The 19041-nt window shown below is 39.2% G+C and overlaps 1 long non-coding RNA gene across 1 annotated transcript; it reads right to left on the bottom strand.

The window, feature by feature from the left end:
• Nucleotides 1–800: 800 nt before the first annotated feature.
• LOC119971268 lies at nucleotides 801–18904 on the bottom strand. The gene is made up of 3 exons (XR_005461796.1): nucleotides 18765–18904; nucleotides 8586–8678; nucleotides 801–930 (listed from the first exon to the last, which is right to left on the bottom strand). It is a non-coding gene; the product is annotated as an uncharacterized LOC119971268 (long non-coding RNA).
• Nucleotides 18905–19041: the final 137 nt, after the last annotated feature.

The raw sequence follows: 19041 nt of genomic DNA, 5'->3' as shown, positions 1-19041 counted from the left end.
GTAAGCAAACAAATCTCAAAGTGAAGAGTGAAGTGCAAGTCACCAGGTGCATGCCACTTATGTCACTTTGGTGGAAGATCCCCAGAAACCCACATGAACTCTGCCAATGCCATTTCTCCAAGGTTTTTGCAGTTCTTCTATTGAAATTATCACGAGCAAGGGGAGGTGTCCCAAGGAAAGCCACTTCCCAAGTATCAGTCTCGGGACTTTGCTTAGTTCTGCAGTCTCATCTGCTAAACGTGCATGGGCAAGGAAAGCTCTTCCTACTGCCATGAAGGTCGCCAACACTTTCGACTTCTATGCAACAGGCTCCAATTCCACTGTCTCAGGAACTATTCACCAGATCAGCCAAACTCCAGTTACTGCTGCTTATATCAGGTTAGCTGAATGACTAACATTTTGTTTTGGGCTGAAAGAAACCTGCATCTTGAAAGGGTTGTCTACCTTTTTTTGGGAGGTTTAATTCCCAAAAGTACAAGCCTCATTAATGATTCCCATGTAGCTATATGAGTTATTTTGCCAATCTACATTTTGTGAATGGGAAGGACTACATTCAATAAACTTATTGTTTAGATGTGACTATCTGAGCCACATTGTTTAAATAATTTCAGTATGCACCAGAAAGACACATGCATTTTACAGCAGTTGGCAGTGCCGCCATTATTTTGTGGTGTTCCTGGACTAAACAGATGAATCCTAGATGACCAGGGAAGGTCACTTGAACCACGGTTCATGATACCATGAAATCCATGAGCAATAGCCGAAAAGAAGTATGAGGCACATACCTTCATAAGGATACAGTGGAGAATGTGATAAGCTCACTGAAAGTAAATATTCCTCTTCTTCTGAAATACCTTATTGTACAGCCCTCAAATTCTTTCATAAGAACCCTTACCATGCAGCAAGTGGAGGGAAAGGTATCGATAGGTTCTGAAGAGAATAATGACAGGGTGTTTAAGTTTTGTGATAACAAATGCATGCACAAAAAAAAAGGGGAGGTTGACTTGCATTCCAATTTCCCCCAGTGAAAAGTTTCAAAATGACTGGTATCACATTGCAAATACTCTGAGATTGTGAGGTCAGTTACTTTACACATAATTAATAATTGCAGCTGGTGCTGGGAGTGAAAATAAAACTTTTGCTCCCTAGTGCAAACATAGCTTTGGTATTGTTTGCATTGGAAATAGCATTCATGCTTTTGCAAGAGAATTTTTTCCCTCCAACTTTTACTAAAATTATTATCATCCTTGAACATAATATTAACTTACTGATTATTGTTTGCCATCTAATTAGTTACCTAATATTCCTTACATAACTTGGTATAATCCCAAAATTCTACTAATCCTTGAAAGGATTACTACAAAATAATATTTGCTGGAAATGAGATGCTGCTTCAAAAGTTTTCATGACATGTATTGCAGTTATATTGTGGAGTTATGATTTTACACAGAAGGATCTCATAGTCATGCCATACGACATGGCCATCCTGATCCATCTAACAGGTAAGGGAAGAAATTAGTTTCCCAGTTGGACTGTGACAGTGATCCCTGTCATCATTTCATTTAGTGATGATCCTTACATAGCACAGTGAAATAATGCTTTTGATCAGCACTTGAACTCCATGGATGGCATATGTCGGAGTAGCTGAAAATGTTGATTGTTTTAATCATTGACAGGGCAAAAAAACTGAAACCTCGTTTGTTTGCTGCAAATGCACTTCCATCGCCACAAATGGATGGAGGAATATTTGTCTAGCAAAACGCAACTCTCCTCTATATCTCAACACTTCATGTTGATATCCATTATTGATTATTTCACAAATAGTGCCAATTCTATTATAATGGAAAGTTTTGTGCATTTAGACATGAGATAAACATTTCCTAAAAATTAAGCACAGGACAATTTGTTTTCTTTGTCCCAAGGACATGTGGATTTCTTGGCAGTGCTAACGGTGTTTGTATTACTCCCATGCAGACTGGCTAACATGGTGTAGCATCTAAAAGTTTATGTTAAGAGTCTCTGTGCTTTTTCACATACGCATTAAATACAAGAAACTGTATGTTCTGCATTGCAGTAGATATTGTTAATAATAACGATCACCATGGTACTCTTACAAACAGGGTGAGACAGAATTGCTGGAATCCCTGCCCACTCCCCAATTGTCCATAATCTGTAAGATTTTGAAAACAGGGTCTTTTTATTCTTTCAAGGGATGTCGACATGCATCCCTGATTGCCCTTGAACTGAATGGCTTGCGAGGCCATTTCACAGGGTAGTTAAGAGTCCACGACATTGCTGTTGGTCTGGAAACACAGACCAGGAAAGGAGGAGGGCAAGTTTCTTTTCCTAAACGGAATTAAACTGAATACAGGACATCGTGAATTGGAGGTTTTTTTTTTACAACAATTGATAGTAGTTTCACGGTGGCTATTACTGAGACTAGCTTTCCAGTTCCAGATTTATTTAATTGAATTAACATTCCACCACCTGCCATGCTGGCATTTGAACCCATGTCCCAGAATATCAGGCTCTAGATTACTAGCCCAGTGACGTTTCCACGATATTACCATCCCTCCCTTTGAAGGCATCCATCCTGACGGGGTTAAGACAATTACCTCTTCATTTCAATAAATACCAATTAAATTTGGGAATTTCTTTTAGTGGTCTCAGGGTATCTGTGGTTGGCATATTTTCTTCTGGAATATATCCTATTGTCTCTGTTAGGCAGTCAGTTTTGGAACACACACGCCAGGCCGGCTGATCTTCAGTGGCCATCTTTGCAGCAACAAATTGTTCATTTGAGAAATAAAAGGTTCATTTCAGAGTCCACATTGAATAAGATTTGTATCTTAAAAGTTATGGCATGCTGTTACCGGGCAGGACAGTACATTAGAAAAATCGTGTATGAACCTCTTTTCTATTAGTGTGTTGGTGCTGGATGTACGACCTGGCTGGATATAGCAAATCCCCTAAGTACTCAACGTGGCATGGTAGTGTTGCCTTTTCTTTTCTTTACTCTTTTCTCTGTCCTTTCTGTGGCTCTGTTCCAATTATGGCAATCAGTGAATTTGCCCTTCTTTCTACGTAATCTATATCCTAATGCTTAGAGTCGGCAGGTATCAAATGAGACCACCACAAGTTTCGACTGGCTATCGATCAAAGAGCCAAACACTAGTTAGTTAGTCCAAGGTCAAGGGTACTTTATTTACACACAATTAGTCATGCAACATAAACACTACTAGTTAATTACACCTATCAACTACGACAACCTGTACTTAACTTCGGGCACCCAGCTTAAGTCAGAGAACAGTGACCGCCGTTCGATTCTGGATCTTCTCGGTCCGGAGGAGTAACTGCTGCACAGCTAGGCTGGTAGCGAGCGTTGAACTTGTACTTGCTTCTGGTGTTGCTGCACTTGGAGATGGCCATGACCGGGGTACCAGGACCAAGAGAGGACAAACATGTGGCAAACTCTTCTTCTTATACTTGGGGGTTTTCGCACTCTTTTGGGTGGTCCTTGATCACTCTGTTTGATTCCTAACCAATAAGTGGGCGGGGATCTGGATGGCCGGGCATGTCCCAAGCGGTCACTGACCCCATTGTTTGTGTTTCCCTTGAACAGGGAGTGGCACCGAAATGTCTGGGACTGTCCCGGTTGCTCCAGTACCAGTCCATTGTCTTGGTGAAGATGGGCCATCAAATGCTAATCAGCCCCACTAAAATGCTAATTGGATGGAGTTTCGATATTGTCTGGACTTCTTGCTTATAACTATGCATTTCAGGCTCTGAGCCTACCTGAGTCTTGGCTTATTCATTTTACCTGCTAGGCTTTGCGAGTTTCTCTGTATGTAGTTGGAAGTGGCCATCCCAGATGGCTACAGTAGCACAGTGGTTAGCACTCTTGCTTCACAGCTCCAGGGTCCCAGGTTCGATTCCTGGCTTGGGTCACTGACTTTGTGGAGTCTACACATTCTCCCTGAGCCTGCGTAGATTTACTCCGGGTGCTCCAGATTCCTCCCACAAGTCCCGAAAGGTGTGCCTGTTAGGTGAATTGGACATTCTAAATTCTCCCTCTCTGTACCCGAACAGGTGCCGGAATATGGTGACAAGGGGCTTTTCACAGTAAATTCATTGCAGTGTTAATGCAAGCCTACTTGTGACAATAAAGATTATAAAAAACTTCATGTCTTCGCCTCTCTGATTGCCCGGTGACGGATACTACTGGGTTGGAGGTTGGCGGTGCCACCGGCATCAGCATGGTGGGGGAATGTGGCAGAATTTCTGCAAATGGAGAAAATTGTTTTCCCTTAGGGGTTCTGAAGAGGGGTTCTACATGAGATGGAGTCTGTTCATCTCTGTTTTCAAGGAGCTGCTTGTCACCAGCAGAGTAGATGCGTGGGTGTGTGTGTGGGGGGGGGGGGGGGGGGGGGGGGAAGGTGGGGCAGATTTAGTTCATTTTGTAAAAGAGCTGAAAAGTGACAGACTGTTTGTGATTTGGTTTTGTTTTAATGAATATGGAGCTTTCTGTATGGTTTTGAATTAAATATATATATTTTTTAAGTTCCCAACTTCAGCTGCACAGCTGTGGGAAATCATTAAGTAGAAATTATGCCTCTGAGGTGAGGGAAAAGCTCAAAGGAAGAGCCATCTTTGCATTACAGGAAGTCATGTTATTATATAAGTAAATAATATTAATGTTATCTTTCCTCCTCAATAGAATAAATATTTTATGAAGACAAAAAGAAAGAAATGATTACCATTTTCAGATACCCCAGACACAACATCTTCAATTTCATGAATGTGTGTGTTGTAATACTCCTTGACCATGTTTTGATAGAAATATTTTAAAAATGCATTCAAAAGTCAGTTTATATATTGCTTAATTTTGTATTTATTAAGGTAAAGGAGGTGTACACTGAAAGAACAAAATGCTGATACTTTGTGCTCCCATTGGACCAAGGGGCTGGTTTAGCACAGGGCTAAATAACTGGCTTTTAAAGTAGACCAAGGCAGGCCAGCAGTGCGAGTTCAATTCCCGTACCAGCCTCCCCAAACAGGCACCGGAATATGGTGACTAGGGGCTTTTCACAGTAACTTCATTTGAAGCCTACTTGTGACAATAAGCAATATTCATTTTTTTTTTCATTTCATTGTTGCAATGAAACACTTTAAGCTGGTATAACATTACCTATATGCAAGCTAGAACTTTTCTGAACACTGCCTTGATCAACCTGCCCTAACCTCAACATCAGAAGAGCGGATCATGCTACATTAAAGTGGTAGTCCCATTTCCCATATGATCCATCCTTGAAATTCCAAACAGAAAGGCTGCTAAAATTTGTTATTTTGATGCAAAGCCATTACTGGGGAGATAGTGGTTTAATGGGATTGTAGCTGACCTAGAAATACTGAGGCCCAGGCTAATGTTTGGCGAAAATGGCTTCAACTCCCACTGTGCCAGCTGATGGAATTTAAATTCAATTAATTCTTAAAAATCTAGAATTGTAAGCGAGCCTCAGTAATGGTGGCCATGTCAACTTTCATTTACTTTGTCATAAAAATTCATCTGGTTCACTAATATCCTTTTGGGCGAGAAATCTGTCATCCTTACCTGGTCTGGCCTATATATGACTCCAGATCTACAGCAATGTGATTCACTGTTAACTGCTCTCTGAAGTGGCCTAACAAGCCACTCAGTAGGAGGGGCAACACATATTGGCCTTGCTGACAATGACCACATCCCATGAAAGAATACATTTTTAAAAACCTCCAAAAGACCTCCGCAAATAATCATCAGGTAAGAAACAATGATCAACGAATGTCATAACAGTCAGTATCAAGAGGTGCAACGAAAGAATTATGAAAAAGATTGCAATGGATGTTGAAGGAGAATGTGGTTGCATTAAAGGTAGATTAAGGTGAGAAAGCCAATAACGTACATGCAGATATATTAAATGAAAAGTTCACATCCTTTTTCGTAGTGAAGGATTAAACAAATTATCAGAGTATGATAAACATTGAAAGGCCAAAGGGAGAAAGATAGAAGATTTAATGTAAGGAATAAAATAGTAATGGAGAAAATAATCAGACTTAAGGTAGAAAATTACCCAGGATCTGATGGAATTAAACAGAATAGTTGAAGAAATTCCAGATGAATTAGTCATAATTTCTCAAAACTTTCTACATTAAGTAATTGTTCTTTGGATTTGGAAATATTAAAATGTGACTCCATCATTCAAAAAAGGAAAGAAAGGCAAAATCAAGTAACTGCAGTCATCTCAGTTTAACATCAGTTGTAGAGAGTTATTGGAATCTATCCCCAGAGCATAAATGACCATTCACTTGAATGAGTATGTGCAGATCAAAGAGAATCAGCATGGATTTGTGAAATGAGGATTCCAGGCAAATGAAACAAATCTAGTTGACTTGTTTTTACTGCACTAGAATGATGAACAGGAAATTTGCATTTCTAACTAATGAAGTCAACATTTAAGAAACTTGCTTTCTGCAAAAGAGTACGCAATTGGCCATTTCAATGAGCAAGGCTCAAGGAAATATTTGGAGTTAAAGTAGGACAATGAGGAGTGAAATCATATAGCATTTATTCAATTAACAAGAAGTTCAAATGATTCAACTTGATAACTGTCAATACGTTGATATTTATGAACTTCCAGAAGACATTTTGCAAGGTTCTGTACAAGATATTATGGGTGAAAATTAGAGCTCACAGTTTTAGCAGTATCCTAGTGGCAAAAGTTAGCTGTTGAGAGACGAAGACAGAATTTAGGGATAAAAGATGCATTTTCTGACAGTGTGCAATAAGAGTGCTATTCTCCTGGACTCTCCCTTTTTCATCCTATACATGAATAACGTGGATGAATGGAGAGTAATACATCTAAGTTTACTGATTACAATAAATTAGGAGACTCCACTATTTTTGTAGATCGGGAGCAGGAAGTTACAAAGGAACACAGACAGACTAACTGAGCAAAACTATGGTTGATGGAGTTCAATGGAAATAGAGTGAGGTGAGGTCTTTTACTGTGAATCAGAGCAAGACAAATTGTATCATTTTCTTTTTAGTGATTATGATTTCAAGGACACTGCAAACTTACAAAAGCCCAATGTAGTTGGTTATGGCAGAATAAAATATCTCGAGCATATTTATATTCCAGATTAAATCACTTGGTAATACAAAACTTGACCATTGCTGAAGATCAACTATATATTTTGCCATGGAGAAAGCAATAAGAGCCACATTCCCTTACTTGTTCATCATAGGCAGAATACAGACCATGCTCAACCAGGCTGTGCTTGCAAACCCCAAAGCAAAATGTCTACAGTTAGCTACAATTCTGTTATTGGGCAGCACTTGCTGAACAATGCTGAGTGTGCTAAAAGCTACACTAACAATTTAAGACAATCAGTCAAACTTGTAACGTGGACCATTTATGCTTGCTAGAATGACATATATTCACATCCAGAGATCTGTTCTCTGCAAACAGAAGGAGTGTGTGGCTTTCTGAATTGCCCAAGGAGCCATAGCACCCCATTGCTTTCTTCATGGCAAACACATGGTCAACTTTGCCAAAAATCACCTTTCTCCTGTGGTACACATCGTTGAGATGGTTTGAAATTTGGCATTCTTGTGTTTGTCCTGCTGATTGTCAGAGGCAATTATTGGACAACATGTCAACAATATTACAGATTCGTAATTCCAAGGTGTTCCCCAATTATCTGTACAATATAACATGCTTTCAAAAATGTACACACATATGTGGAGCTTGCGAGATTTTTTGAAGCTTTTGTGATTTGTAGAAGCTTTAGGTGGAAAAGCCTAACATGCAGGTCAAAGCGGAAACTGGGATGCATTTAACAGGTGGAAAGGAGAGAGGGGCGGGGACAATTGGCCTCAGCTCAGTCAAATCACATCAGTTGGTGGCTCTCCATCTGATTGTTATTCAATGACCTCTGCTAGAAAGCTCAGGGTGTGGATGTAACAAGAGGTGTTGCAGTCCTGCTCTCCTGTGATGTGGCAGTCTATTGATGGGATTCCCACTTGATGTGGTAATGGCGGAGGGCCGGTAACTTGAACTTCGCTCCAAAAAGAATGCCTTCAGGAGAGAAAACTGAAAACAAGAAAATAGAGTGCCTGTATTCAAATGATAAACAATCATTTATTAAAATGCAAAGTCTTTCCTATGGATGTATTGGTAGGTTTCAAGGTGAATCAAATGGATTTCATGTTGATTGGATAAATCCTTTACGATTTCTCCCCTCATTGTAGCACTTCGATTCCAAACCTTTCCTTGAGTTTTGCTCATTGGGATGTCCAGCCTCGTACGCTTGTGCAGCAAACACGTTTCTTAAACGTTGATTTCATTATTTGGAAATGTACCTGACCACTTCTCGACAGCGAGATTCGAGGTTCTCGCATCTCTCTCGACCCCTAGAGGAACTGACCCACTATTAGGACAGATCGGTGATACAATTTGGAGGTACTTGTTCTTTCTAACTGGACTTGGCTCTATGCAGATCAATCTACATGAGTTGATCGAATGGCGAGTTGACAACACATCACTTACCTGCCTTCGTATTATTTCATTGCCATTCAGAAGCGGTCTTCAGCAGCTTTGACACAGTAGTATTTCCGTTTCACAAACTATTTTATCAGAGAGCTGTATTTCATAAAACGTGAAATAATTAGTCTTGGTTTTATTGGACTTAATACGTCAAACATGCGATAGTTTTAACCAATCTATTTCACTGAACACGGCTCTCGCCCGGTTAACTTGAGGAAATGGTGACAGTCACAGATCGGCAATATTCAGTGCATAAATATTGGAGTCCTTGTGCACTGTAAACAAATTATTGTGGTGCCAAAAACTAATTACTGAAGGAATATTTAATCCAACTTTCTATGGTTGACTTTACACACTCAGCCATGTTGTGAGAACAGTTTTGAATTCTTCAAAGAGCTGTTATCACGGGAGAAGATTCACTCTGTTGACAATTATTTATCTCATCGAGGTAACCAGTATGGTCTTAAAATGTTTAAAATCAATCCTCCATGTCCTCACTTTCCCAAGGGAGTGGTGATACTCTTTGATATGACTGATTATAATTTTAGCTCAGCATTATCAGCTACTTGTAAGAATGGATGCCATCAGGACATGTTTCGGGTCATGCAAAGGCACCCTGTTGGGTATAAAACAGTAAACGTCCACAGAAAATAAAGTTGAACTATTGTAATTAGATCTCAGGGGTTCTGGTGACTGCATAAACGGCTTTTCTTTTGATCTTACGATTTATTATAACATCAGAACCCCCTCGAGTGAATTACTGCGTTATAAGTATCCCATGACAGTACTTGACCAGGGCTGCATTTCAAAATGACTGATGGTTGCTGATAAGCATTTAGGACCGACTCAGATATCATTCATTGCCAACTGAGTCAGTGGAGATGCTCAATGACGGAGCCTAATGTTGGTGTCAACTCCTCGTTATTTAGTAACCTTACTTAAAACGTGGAACTCCGTCAGACTGTGAAGAGCAATTTTAAAAAGAACAGTTCATGCAACAGGTAGGTGTGATTCTCAAAACATCCCCGCAGAAACGGCTACAGTGTTCTACACTGAATGGACGCCACGTTGCAACAGTGTTCATCAACATTAAAATTAGGCATTTTTGTTTGGGGCATCGTTCCCTTAATCTGTACCCCCCACCCCCAAAATGCTAATGTCAGTCTTATCCTTCTATGTAACAGATTATATACATTCAGTCTTACTAGTTTATAAATTGGTTTCAGTGATCACTATCAAATGGAAATAAATTATTAAACTTGGAAGTATTTTATCTAAGCCAGAAGAGCTGATTTCTGGAATCTAGTTAGAAATCGATATTAAATAAGTTATTATTATGTTGATTTACTAGCAGTAATATACAGATAATATAATAACACATAGATAATAAAGATAATTTCTAGCTTCTGTCAACTGGTTTCAAATAAACTTAGTGTATTTGCCTTCTTTGGCTTGTGACTGAATACAAATCACTTAACTAGATGTGTAAAATTGGCTGGAAATGCTGCTTGAGCCACTCACTACAAAAATCAAAATGTCAATTAAGGCAAATTTAGTGTGATAACAGATAGAAGTCGGTTGGAAAAAACGACCTGATAAATACTTGGGAATTCAGCTTGATAAAGTATTAAAAATTAAATAATGTTCATTAACATTTGTTAAAATAATTTGACTAAAGTTATTCACGCTGGGATGCATTAGACAATGTTAATCACTGAATAATGCATTATCTTTGAAGTGATTTCCCTTTTTGCCTTATTTTATGTATGATGCTGTTGCCGGGGATCAGGCAATGAATCAGTAACAAAACAAATTGTAAAACTTTACAACCACAATTGTAACATTTTTTAATTTATGGCTTTTTTTTCATTACTGTACATTGTTATAACCAAATTCTAAATTTGCAAATAGATAGAAATTTTAAGGATTAATTTTGATTCATATTGCATTTATAATTTGTACCAGAATATCTGCATTCTTATGCCCTCGGGCAAAACAATAAGACAGTGACACAAGATTGGGACATCCAACCCCAGTCTTTACTTAAAATGTAGACTGAAAAAGGAACTTTTATTTTCCTAGTTATATAGAATGGGATTGTTTACCTACAACAATATATTTAATTGAACATGCACAGAAGCCATTGTTGGATAAATTGTATAGGGAAAGGCTGTAAACAGTTTTAATGAGTTGCACATTTGGTGTTAATTTTATACGTAGTTACTTTTATATACAGTTTTGATACTATATGTTTATATGCTTATAGTATTTTCTTGTGTATGAAATAAAAGTCGCCACAGTTCCAGAGGATGTTCTGGTATTTATGCACCATATGCAATAGCAGGCTGTTTTGTATTACATCTTGATGAAAATTGTAATAAACAGCTTTAAACTGATCTTAATCCAAATGGTCACATTCAACACCTCAGGAATGAACCATTGATTCAGGTGGCAGGGGATGACCTTTTGTATTTTATGTTGGCATCAATTTTAGAATATTAACCTACTTAAAGCAAGCCCTTTAATGTAAATGCGCACCACATATATGTTTTCCAGAAAATTGAACCCAAAGCTTAACCCAATATCTTGTGTTTAATCTCACAAATTACTTTTACACATTTAATCTCAATTTTTTGGGTGCAATAAGGGGACAAAATACTTGCATTGTCGAACATTCATTGTTTTACATTACAATGTCATCCTGCTCAACAGCATGGCATTATCAACTTCAGTAAATGCTGTTTACTGTGCCTGGATATCTGCAGGCTGTTGCAACAAGATCTCACTTTCAAAATTGAGAAATAGTAGGAAATGAATGTAAGATTGTTCAATCAAAGATCTTTACTATAATCGTCACACTTTCTACACGAGATGGGCCACTATGCGGTGGACCGTTACGGACCATTAAAAATGCAATCATGTAATAAATATTCAGATATTGTAGTGGGTAATCTAAGGAGTTATGAGTTTGTAACTCATTCGGAGGAATTTTTGTTGTTATTAAGAACAAAAAATAAAATGCACGTGTTTGTGGGCAACAGTAAAAACTCATGATTGAATTACATCCTTATAATGTGCCTCATAGTTCATGTGCTGTGTCAGAAATAAAAGTAGAATTTGTAACGTCCCCAGAACTATACTCAAAGATTGGTGCTGTTAAGAAACCAATAGGGACTGTTGGAAGCCATGCTGTGATAATGTTCATTACAGGGTTTAACAGCTGATTACTATAGCCAAGAAGTAGAATAGTAACTTTCAATAAATTAGAGTTTTAAACTTGTTCCCTTAGCAGGCTATAGATGTTATGGATGGAAGGATATTTTCCTTGGCTGGAGATTTTGAACCATGAATAGGAAGTTCGCCAGGTAGGATTCTGAAGAATGTGGAGGAGCAGAGGGCTCTTGGAGTTCATGTCCATAGATCTCTGAAAGTTGCCACCCAAGTGAATAGACCCGTGAAGAAAGCCTATAGTGCGTTAGTATTTATTAACAGGGGGATTGAGTTTAAGAGCCATGAGGTTATGCTGCAACTGTACAAGACCTTGGTTAGACCACATTTGGAGTATTGTGTGCAGTTCTGATCACCTCATTATAGGAAGGATGTGGAAGCATAGAAAAGGGTGCAAAGGAGATTTACCAGAATGCTGCCTGGATTGGAGGGTTGGTCTTATGAGGAAAGGTAGAGGGAGCTAGGAATGTTCTCATTGGAGCGAAGGAGGATGAGAGGTGACTTGATTGAGGTGTATAAGATGATGAGAGGGATAGATAGAGTGGACGTTCAGCAACTTTTTCCTTGGGTGGATGTAGCTGTTACAACGGGGCATAACTATAAGGTTCATGGTGGAAGTTATAGGAGAGATGTTAGAGGTAGGTTCTTTACTCAGAGTGTTTGGGGTGTGGAACGCACTCCCAGCTACGTTAGTGGAGTTGTACACTTTAGCAACTTTTAAGCGGTTACTGGATAGGCATATGGAGTGCACTAGAATGATTGGGAGTAGATTGATTTGATCTTAGTTTCTGACTGGTTCGGCACAACATTGTGGGCCGAAGGACCTGTACTGTGCTGTACAGTTCTATGTTCTATGTTCAAACACGTTAATGTTTGGCAATCTCGAACGCGGAGAGAACTGTCGTTGCTCAGTTGTTGAGTATATTCAATACACAGATCAATAGATTTTTGGACACTAAGTGAATCAAGACATATGGGAATAGTGCAGGATAGTGACTTCAGTTAGAATGCCAGGCATAAGCATGTTGAGTGGAAGAGAAGGCTCAAGGGACCAAATGGTCTTCCTACATTTATGGTCTTATGTTCTTAGTTTTGAACAGTTTACTCCCACCTTGCCCCAGGATACTTACTCACATAACTTGAATACCTGCATAAGCAATCAAAGGTTAAATGTTTCTCATTTTCTAATGTGCGCATTTATGTACATCAAGGTTTTGCTTATATATGATTTTGGCCTTCATATTTATCCTCACATTAAACTACCATTCTGAAATATGAGGTGTACAGCTGGAAAAAACGGTGTTCTACAGCAGAATGTCCTTGCTCTAAATTATAACGTACTTGCATTTTCAGTGGTATTTTCCCCCAATGGCCATGCTTTCACATTCAGGATGTTCTTCATTAAGAAGACACCAGAGTAAGTTTGTAAAGTACCAAAGAGATTGTCTGGTCACTTTGTTTCAAACCTGGTTTCACATTGCTCAATGTTAAAAACCAATAAACCATTCTGAGGAGCACCCAAACCATTTGGTTTTAGATCCACGCCTGTCTCTGATGTTCTTCTGCTACTTTTGTACAAATTAACTTCTGACACTAGAAGTGGGAGTACAAATACTTTGTTTCAAGCTATTCGCTTGATCTAACCAGTGCCAAATGAATCCCTTCTAATTTGACTGGGCAGTGTAAAAGTGACATAATCACTATTATGCTATAGTAGTCATCATGCTGTCTTCCACAAACAAGTAATGGTGGAAGTCATGGGTGAGGACGAACACGTCAGTTTGAAAGGAAGAAATACTAACCATGTATGAATACAAAACTAAAATATCTGTGCCATTATTTTCTACTGATTTTCTTATTTGTCTTTAGAAATAAGAAACTATTGCATTTTGTTTTTTCTCTGTAGGATTACAATATTAGTCTATCAGCCCATTTATTTTAATGGAGATAGCTAACTTATTTATCTCACTTATTTGTATAAATGTCTCATATTCAAATGTAATTCAACAGGAAAACAATGTACAATGTTATTATCTGCAGCAGGAACACAATCAATGAAACGTCTAGTGTCATCAGAAACATATGCTGTAGGTGTCAGTTTGACCTGTTTTAAGAACAGTGTGAGTGGGCAGCGTAATGTTGTATTGCTCTGTGAGCATCATTATCTGCTCAGGTAAAACATAACTTTACATACATTCATATTACACAGCTTCATGTACAGCAGTCAGAATAAAATGAGTAAATGGTAGACTCTTGAGGTGACTTTTCGCTAACATTAATCCAAGGTATTTCTTGGAAACTTGCTGCACATTTATTTTAAAGTTTAAAAAGGTGCACCTTTTGCCTGTTGCACATGTGTATATCTAAATATATATACTTATATTGGATATATATACTTACATATATACACTTACTGAATACATATATTGAATATATACATTTATATTGCTAGCTGTCCACTTAAGTGAGCATATTTTGTGCCTTGAGATATGCAACTGATAGCAAGTTAAAGTGGCACCAATGTCAGTAGACAAGAGACCAGTGTCAAAAGACAATATTGCAGCTGTAGTTTGGGTACAGATTGCTATAAATGTAAACCTGTGTTAGTTACACTGTGAATAACACACAGAAAACTTCAATTCTCTTGAGTTTTCTCCAGATTTGGGCAGTCAACTCCCCACTTAGTTCATCTGATGCTAACTTTTATACCTTATGATGTTCTGAAACGTGCTTCTTTTGCCAATGATATTCTGCTGTTGTAACATTAGAATATTAGAATAGTATAGCCAAAATATGGAAAACAAGATTTGTAACCCAAATCCCTCAAGGTCATGTTTACACTATGGTGAGGGAAATGCAGTTTGGGGGGACACGGTAGCACAGTGGTTAGCATAGTTGCTTCACAGCTCCAGGGTATCAGGTTTGATTCCCGGCTTGGGTCACTGTCTGTGCAGGGGTATGCACTTTCTCCCCGTGTCTGCGTGAGTTTCCTCCAGGTGCTCTGGTTTCCTCTCACAGTCCAAAGATGTGCAGGTTAAGTGGATTGGCCATGCTAAATTGCCCTTAGTTTCCAAAACAAAGGTTGGGTAGGGTTACTGGGTTACAGGGATAGGGTGGAGGTGTGGGTTTAGGTAGGGTTCTCTTTTCAAGGGCCGCTGTAGGCTCGATGGGCCGAATGGCCTCCTTCGGCACTGGAATTTCTATGATTCTATAACCCTATCTGGGGAATATCAGGGGCTGGTTTAGCTCACTAGGCTAAATCGCTGGCTTTCAAAGCAGACCAAGCAGGCCAGCAGCACGGTTCGATTCCCGTACCAGCCTCCCTGGACAGGCGCCGGAATGTGGCGACTAGGGGCTTCTCACAGTAACTTCATTGAAGCCTACTCGTGACAATAAGCAATTTTCATTTCATTTCATTTTTCTAGTTAGCAGTACGATTGGAGTCCAGGTTTCAGACCTTCTATTTGCATTTCCGAAATGGAATGTTTGGCTTCAATACTAGATTTGAGTATTACTTCCTTGAAGGGGCCTCACTACTTCTGTTCAATGATTTATCTCAGATCGGTTGTTTTAAGCAGGAATTATAGGAGTGACTATAGTGTGACATGAAAACCATGCCGAATCAATATAAAACGTGCCATTACAAGTGATCCATAACGCTACCTATCTAATATTGCAGTTACACTATCGCTTAACACCATTTATTGTACCGTGTGAATACACAGCAACTAATTATACTTTTTGTACCATGCTAATAAAGGTTGTCAATCACATTCTCCAAAATCCCCTGCACATGCACTTGAGCACACAACTTGTATGCCGATGCACACACATGTTGCACGATGAAATGCTCACTCAACCTCAGTCTTAATTAAACAAATTCCCCATTGCTGTAACTTTTATTGTTTGCTGTCTCCTTACAATACCGATGAGATAAAGGGATAATCATCCCTTTTGCTGCTACAACCACGGCCTTTGTTTCCTTCGGATTGGGTGATGTGGAGATTGGTTGCAACCATTGACTTCTCGAAGCTGAGACTAATAGGATGAAAATTTCGACCGTCTGTGTACAAATGTGCTTGGTCTATCTTAATCCATTTCCTCGAGGCAAACCACTGCAGCCCAATGTTACCTCTAATTGAATGTCAAATTGCCGATTCCATAAGTTACCTGGAGTACAATTTTAGGACAAACACTGCTTCTTTTGCATTCTGCTTCAGGATGACACTAAAGTCGCAGTGGACAATTTAGCAATCAGACGAACAATCAGTTTTCTGGAGCATGAACATAGGGGGATTAAAATGTCAAATGAGGGCGGAAAACGATGAAAATACCCAGCAGATCTGACTGAATCAGTGGGGAAGAGAAACACAGTTAACTGCATTTCCAACATATTCAGTTTTTATTCCAGACTTCCAGCATCCCTCGGATTTAACGTGCTTTGCTTCCACTTTAACGACTGTTTTCAAGCGCACAGAAAGTGGTTTAACACCAACTCAGATGCTGGGAAGGGTCTTCGGAAGCGCCCTAAGATCGTAGGACATTCGGTGTCTTCGATCCAAAAGAATCTGCTAATTTCTCTGCCAACTCAAACCTGCTTTTCACGAAAGATACATGCACCTCATCGACAAATATGTGTATGTGTTTAAGTTGTGCTATAGAATTCAGTGCACTGCACCTCATATCTGATGGACCAGCATCCACTCCATGCACTTGCCTCAATTGAGCTACGCCCTAGAATTGCAAGCTTGCTCTATACTTAACTGTTCTCGACCCGACCTGGAGTATTTGATAGGTGCACAAAATGGAAAGTGTTCAATTTCCCAGCATTTCTAGTCCCGCGCGCTCTGACCACATAAGTTATCATTTGAATTGATGCTTGTTCTTTTTTTTAACACTAGCCAGCCTATCTCCTCCACCAGTCGGAGAGTAATGTATGTCGAATATCTGTTAGATATTCCCAATATTAAATCACCTCTAACGAGTAGTCTTGTAACCGGCGCAAGTTTCCATATTTCTAATTTACCATGGTGTCAACTTGATTGGGTACAATGCGTCAACGCATGTAAATATATTGCTAAAGGTTAATAAAGAGAACAAGCTGAGGCTATGAAGACTTGGTATGTTAATGCCTGGAACATATATGTGCGCTCGTAATTTAAAAATTTCGTGAGTTATTTAAAGTTCAGTTAGCCGTGACGTGTGGCGTGCTTCCCATTCCGGGAGGGGACTGAGAGAGATTTCGGTGTGTGGAGTGAGAGATAGTGATCTTAACTATTAGTGGTACGCGTCTGACCAGCATTCCTGCATTTGTAGAGGTTATGAAACGAACATCTGTTGACCATGCAGCATGCCGTGGACTGGAGACACACCATGTTGCACCTGGTATTAAATGCAATATATGTAAAACAGTTAGATTTCCCCGAAATCTTGGTGGCTTAAACTCAACTGTTTGCTAATTCCGAAGTTCTTTGGTGAGTGCACGTCATGGTAAGAGTCTAGTTTAACCTTTGTGTAATTGCATCTCCAGGAGAAATTAGGACGAAACTTGATATTGTAGAATTGGCAATTTATTGAGTTGCAATGTCACTGAGTAACCCTTTTAACCAAAGTTTCATTTGGCTGTAAGTATTTTCAAAGCGCCAGAGTCTGCACTTTTACATACCCCTTAACATAGGCTCGAGTTTTTAAAAAAACTTCAAATGTTGCATTTGAGGTCGATCCGCATCTTCTGATTGGAAACGCGGGAAATGTCCTCCTCACTAACTCTTTCCCTCGCACTTTGCACTTTTCCAATACGTTATTTGCAAAATATGGCAAGTGTGATTTATGGTTCCTCCGTTTTCCAGACCTACATAGTTTTAAATTGCCAATTTAAATTCTCCTCACTCTGTTACCCATTATCACTGTTGAATTACAAAATCGAGTTTTGTTTATATTACCGGCTGAAGGGTCTAGATTTGGTCACAGTTAAACCACACGTGTGCCAGTTAGCTTTGGAAAGTAACTTTTTTTAAAGAAAAAGGCTAGATCGCCATTTCTTATTCCTGGTAATGAGCTGTATATATTCCCAGTATTGTTCAAAAATGCCTTTACCCTTGTCCATATGGCAACTTCCTTTCGACCTGCTTTGCCATTCCACTTTCTTTGTCAGTGCTGTCACTGATAAAGAATCGCCATGGTGCAACTCGACTTACAATAAAAGTGAAAATAATCGGTGGAGCCATGAAGAATTGGAATAAAGAATGTCTCATTGGTCCCCCTACACTTTTTGTTACCATTCTAATTGAAGTGGTGTTATTATTGATGTGATGTCTGTGGTGATTGTTGTGGCGCCGGAGCATTTTTAAAGGGAATTCATATTCTCGAAGCTGACACCTCTGCAGAATGTGTCCATGTGAACTTGGAGTACGTGGGAAGGTAGGACTTGGAGCAGTCCACGTGCTATGTGTGAATGTAGACTTTGTTTCCCTCTGTCTTGTATTTTTTTTAAACCTCCCTCGCTTAAGTTGGAAATAAACGTGTGTGTGTGTGTGAGAGAGAGAGAGAGATGGTCGTACCGGTTGGTTTTGACCCTGGAAGTCTGCATTTGACTCAATAGTGTTCAGGGTTTTGTTACAGGCTGTAAATCAACAATCCCGTAAACATGCTCACTCTAACAGACAGCTTCCCAAAAAAAGAGGCGAAGTAGTTACTGGGGTGAACATTTTGGGTTCGGAGTTCAGAACTCATATTTCAGCGTTTCTTTTAGTCTTATGCCTCACGGAATATGCAGAAGTTTGACAAATATAATTTATGTTGGTATAGCTCTTTTTTGAAAGTTCCCTCTTAATTTTGTTGATGTCAGCGGGATTTATGAGAGTGTATACTTAAGGGATGTAACGCGCGCACACAATACAATTTGCTTCCAGATTTTAATTTGCATGAATCATTCAAAGATGGAACCAGGTTTACCTGTAAGAAGGCTGAATGACACGGTGCAATTCGACATCTTGAATGATCTGTCTGTTGACTTTAATCATGCGCATCAGACGAGCCTTTATTCATTGTCAAGCCTTCAAAATCATGTGTGTTTGTTCTTAGCATGTTACCAATGTCACACTCAAGCACATGCTTTACAACAAGATGCCCATTCGAGTATTTTGATACTTTTTTATTACTAAACGTTTTCCCATAATTACAGCACAATCATTATATAATCCCACAACAAAGCCTCTATTGAGGCTCCAGC

The sequence above is a fragment of the Scyliorhinus canicula genome, chromosome 9, assembly GCF_902713615.1.
Source record: "Scyliorhinus canicula chromosome 9, sScyCan1.1, whole genome shotgun sequence".
NCBI lineage: Eukaryota > Metazoa > Chordata > Chondrichthyes > Carcharhiniformes > Scyliorhinidae > Scyliorhinus > Scyliorhinus canicula.
This window is presented reverse-complemented; position numbering and strand designations above follow the sequence as displayed.